At 41.0% G+C, this 5,588-nt stretch overlaps 1 pseudogene; it reads left to right on the forward strand.

Moving 5' to 3' along the window:
- Positions 1–271: 271 nt before the first annotated feature.
- LOC100602221 lies at positions 272–1,215 on the forward strand (annotated as a pseudogene).
- The last annotated feature ends 4,373 nt before the right edge of the window (positions 1,216–5,588 follow it).

Below are 5,588 nucleotides of genomic sequence, written 5' to 3' on the forward strand. Positions count from 1 at the left end.
TTCCTTTATGAGAACTGTTTAGTGGTATCAGGTCTATTGATATCTAGATATTTAGATATCAATAAAAATGAGAGTTTCTTGTGGGCAGGAAGCATAGATTATGCTTCTCCATGTCTATGAGAACTTCCAGTGGATTTTGTTTAAGGACTAGGAATGGTAACAAGGGCTCATCATAGAAGGTGATTGAACTCTGTAATCCTAGTTACTCCAGATACTCTTCCTAGAAGGTGAAGGAGCATATGAAGATCAACAAGGAGAATTTCCAGGAATCATGTCAGCCTCCAATATCAGCTCAACACATCCAGCTATCTTCTTGTTGATGGGGATTCCAGGCCTGGAACACCTGCACATCTGGATCTCCATCCCCTTCTGCTCAGCATATACACTGGCCCTGCTTGGAAACTGCAGCCTCCTTCTCATCATCCAGGCTGATGCAGCCCTCCATGAGCCCATATACCTCTTTCTGGCCATGTTGGAAGCCATCGACCTGGTCCTTTCCTCCTCAGCACTGCCCAAAATGCTTGCCATATTCTGGTTCAGGGATCGGGAGATCAACTTCTTTGCCTGTCTGGTCCAGATGTTCTTCCTTCACTTCTTCTCCATCATGGAGTCAGCAGTGCTGCTGGCCATGGCCTTTGACCGCCATGTGGCCATCTGCAAGCCACTGCACTACACCAAGGTCCTGACTGGGTCCCTCATCACCAAGATTGGCATGGCTGCTGTGGCCCAGGCTGTGACACTAATGACTCCACTCCTCTTCCTGCTGAGACACTTCCACTACTGCTGAGGCCCAGTGATTGCCCACTGCTACTGTGAACACATGGCTGTGGTGAGGCTGGCGTGTGGGTACACTAGCTTCAACAATATCTATGGCATTGCTGTGGCCATGTTTATTGGAATGTTGGATCTATTCTTTATCATCCTATCTTATATCTTTATCCTTCAGGCAGTTCTACAACTGTCCTCTCAGGAGGCTGCTACAAAGCATTTGGGACATGTGTGTCTCGCATAGGTGCCATCTTAGCCTTCTACACACCTTCAGTCATCTCTTCAGTCATGCACCGTGTGGCCTGCCATGCTGCCCCACATGTCCACATTCTCGTCGCCAATTTCTATCTGCTCTTCCCACCCATGGTCAATCCCATCATCTATGGCGTTAAGACCAAGCAGATCCATGACAGAGTCTTGGGAGTATTCCTGAGAAAGGATGTGTGAATAGAGAGTGAGGAATAAGTGGAAAAAGAGTGGGGCACAGTGAATGCGGTAGTGGGCCAGGGCTGTGATGAGAGTAGATGGCTGCTAGACTCTATGTTTAGTTCTTTTCTTGTATTATGAAAAGAATAAATGATGTCCTGAAGCTCAGTGCCAATAGTCTGTTTAGAATTTGTGGGTCTTTGCCCTCTGGTAGCCTCTGGATTGAACCTGGTGACTGTGCTGTCTCCTCACAGAGCCCTGACTCCTGTCAGTAAACTTGAGAGAGTCTTGACCCTCTGGCCTCATGGTGACTTTGCTGAAGGACACAAAGATGCTTCCAAGTTAATTTGCTTAAGAGAAGGCTGTGAAAATCTGAATTTCTATCTCTGACTTGTAGGAAATTTGGTGAATTATCCACTCAAATTCCCGAGTTAGGACCCCTACTCCATCCAGTGCAGGAATTCCGCTATATTTTAATAGTTGATCCCTAGACTCTACCTAAACGCTGTCAGTGCTGGTGCACGTGCATCCTTTAGGCCTATTTATTCCAAGTGAGACAGCTCTGCTTGTTAGAAGCTTATTTCTTCAACTAAGCCGGTCTGTATTCTTTGACTTCTTTTTACCTCCTCATCCTCATGGCTATTCCATCTCATTAAATACTTTGAAGAAAAACCATATCCTCTGACATTTTATTATATATCACATAACTCTTTCTTTGTGCATAAATGTATCTTATGTTTTCAACAAGAATGTGAATTGTTTACTTATTTAATAATCTAGCCAAGTCTGTGCTATCAGCTAGGGACACAGACTGTTAAGAAAGGGATGCTGGACTTACGTTTATGTCCTCAGACAGAAGATGGAATAATTCCAATGGTTTGTGTTCTCTAAACTCACCATTCCAAGGCCCAGCATAGAAGAAATATGAGAAGTCAAAGAAGATGAGATGTGGGCATATTGACTTAGGTTTTGTTCTGTTTCATGCAAACTTAGGTACTCAAGAATTCCCTTAATATTAATCCTGAGAACTGCACCTCTGATGCTCCCTCATACCGAATCTCATGAGTTGAATTTTGTTCCTCTTTCCAATTTCTATGTTAAAATCCTAACACCCAGCACTTCAGAATGTGACTGTATTTGGGGATAAAGTCTTTAAAGTAATACTTAAGTTAAAATGAGGTGATTAGGATGGGCCTTAATCCAATATGACGGGTGTCTATATAAGAAGAGAAAATTTGTACACAGACACAGGCAGAGTGAAGACCACGTAAAGATACAGAAAGATGGCCATGTACAAGCCAAGAAGAGCGGCCTCAGCAGCAACCAATTCTGCTTGGATCTTGGACTTCTATCTTCTAGAATTGTGAAGAAATAAATTTCTGTTTATTAGGCCACCCAGTTTGTTTTGCCTCTTATAGAAGCCCTAGAAAACTACTTTTGGCACCAGGAAGTAGGGTGCTACTGTAACTAATACCTAAAAATGTGGAAGTTGCTTGGAAACTGAGTAATGGGTTGAAGCTGAAAAAGTTTTGAGGTGCGTGTTAAAAAAGGCTAAGATTTGTTTGAAGAGATTGTAGGTAGAAATATGAATATTAAAAATGCTTTTAGTGAGGTCTCAGGAAGGAGGAACTGGAAGAAAGATGATCTGTGTTATCAAATGAAAAAGAACTTGGACAAATTGTGTTCTAGTGCTTTGTGGAAAGTAGAACTTGTAAGTGATGAACTTGGATATTTAGCTGAGGAGATTTCTAAGCAAAGTGCTGAAATTGTGACCCGGTTTGTTCTTGTTGCTTATGAGAGAGGAGAGAGATAATTGGGAGAAGAATTTAAGCAAAAAGGAATAGAGAATTAAAGATTGAAAAATTCTCAGCATATCCATATTACAACAAATAAGTGTAATTTGGAAAGAATATCAAGGGTGTGGCTGGACAACCATTTTCTAAAAAGATTAGGTATATTAAATGAAATAAACCAGCACAGAATGACAGATACTGCATGGTCCCACTCATATTTGGGAGGTAAAGAAAAGTTGATGTTACAGAAGTAGAGACTAGAATAGTGGTTACCAGAGGCTTGGAAGAGTAGGGGGAAGAGGGTATAAGGAGGAGTTGGTTAATGGGTAGAAAATTGCCCTTTAGGTAGAAGGAATAAGTTATAGTATTCTATAGCACACTAGAATGACAATAGTTAATAATTTAGTATAGATTTCAGAACAGCCAGGGAGTGGATTTTGAATGTTCAACACAATGAAATGATAAATATTTGAGGTGATAGATTATCTCAAATTGATTACCCTGATTTGATCATTACCAGTTGTATACATGTATGGAAATATTGCATGTACCCTCTAAATATGTATAATTAATATGTGCCAATTTTTTAAAAAAGGATTAGGCATGTGTTTATGGATACAATCAGCCATCTCAGCAGAAGCCAGGAATAGAGATGGGGCTATGCAGGAAGGACTCACGGGAATCCCTTTTATCTGATAGTTTGGACCCCATGAATTGCATCAGAGACCAACATGCTTTTTGAGAATTTTATTAGCAGCAGAAACAAACAGAGTTAGGATGACATGAAAGAAGGTAGTTGGACTTCTGGGATTCCAGAGGATGGCCCAATAGAGCTATTTAGCTGCAAACATGCATTATCCTTCAAGAAAAGGGAAAACATACCCTAAGGTGGTTCAGAGGTTGGTGGGGCTACCACTGCCACCACAAGCCCAAAAGACACAGATCCAGGAGGCTAGGCTGCCTCTTCCTTGGTTCCAGAGGGCAGAGCCAGCCCATTGGTTCCAGAAGGCCAGGGTGCCTCTAACCCAGGACTGAGGGGTTGGGGCTGCTGTCCATTGAGTCAAAAAGGATTATTCTGAGCCTTAAATCAAGTGTAATTTGCCCTGCTAGGTTTTAGACTTATTTGTGACTCATGACACTTTTATTCTGATTTCTCCTTTTTGAGTGGGAATGCCTACCCTGTGCCTGTTCTACCATATTTTGGTCACAGGTAGCTTGTCTGGTTTCACAGGTTTATAGCTGGAGGGAAATTTCCCCTCAGGATGGATTCATACCTGAGTGTCACATGAGTGATTTAGATATTACATTTAGATGAGATTTTGTATTTACAGTTAACCCCTGTAATTGGGAATGCTTGTGTTTTGCATGTGGGAAGGACTAGACTTTAGGGAGCCAGAAGGCAGGGTGTTATGAGCTGAATTGTGTCCCCCTTCAGTAAACTCATATGTTGAAGTCCTAAACCCTAGTATCTCAGAGTAATATGACTGTATTTGGAGATAAGGTCTTCAAATAGGTTAATTAAGTGAAAATGAAGTTATTAGGATGGGACTCAATCTAATACAACAGGTGTCCGTATAAGAAAAGACACAAGGAGAAGAGGATAACATCCAAGCCGAGGAGAGGCCTGAAAAGGAATCCACCATATGCCACTCCTTGACTCGCACATCCAGCTTCCAGAATTGAGAAAATAGGTTTCTGTACTGAAACCATCCACTCTGTGGTATTTTGTTATTACAGCCCAGGAAAATGAGTATATTTTCATACATCATCTTCCACAAATACATTGTTGTACTTCTTTTTTTGTGACCCCTTTCATTGTTTCCTCAGAGACTACTGTTGAGGAAGTATCTCTATCTCTCTCTGTATTAGTTATCTTTGAAACAATCTCCAAGCATTTGTCAGGTGTGGTGTAGAAGGTTGGAAGCTGTGCAGGAGACAAGGGTATTGCAAGAACCTACACTCTTGCTTCTCCTTATATTCCATCACTGCTCCCAAAAATCTCTCAGACACAAAGACAAATGCCTCATGTAGTCAGCACCTCCTGATTATTTTGTCTGGGAATAGTTGGGGCAGGTGGACAGCTAAAAAATAAACACTAAGTTGTAACCACATATAAACAAACATAGAAAAGAGCATGAATTTAAAAAGCTACTTCCAACGAGAGAAATCTTATTCTCCCATTGACTTATACAAGGAATAACATCATCCTTAAGGTCATATCTATCCTCAGTGGAGAAATAATTTAGTTCCCAGCACAAGTCCAGTAGTATAAGAATACCATAGACAGGTAATATATCAATATAACATTAGCACAGCCAGGATTAGTCACAAATAGTAAAAGGAAAATTACCTTTTGTGCTAAGCTCATTAGAGTTTAGCACACAATCAAAACATGAATAAGAAATATGAGTAGCCTACAGGCACATATAATTTTATACCCATACATAGAATGCAAGATTAGGATAAAGGAAACTTGATGCAGTCATCTGGGCCTAGAGGCAGTACTTCTAATCACTCAAAAACTAGGTCATCCCAACATTCCAAGCTAGGACACAGAGCTGCACATCATCCTTAAAGTAGGATCAATGCTTGAGTATAGGA

This window comes from Nomascus leucogenys, chromosome 15 (assembly GCF_006542625.1).
Source record: "Nomascus leucogenys isolate Asia chromosome 15, Asia_NLE_v1, whole genome shotgun sequence".
Lineage (NCBI taxonomy): Eukaryota > Metazoa > Chordata > Mammalia > Primates > Hylobatidae > Nomascus > Nomascus leucogenys.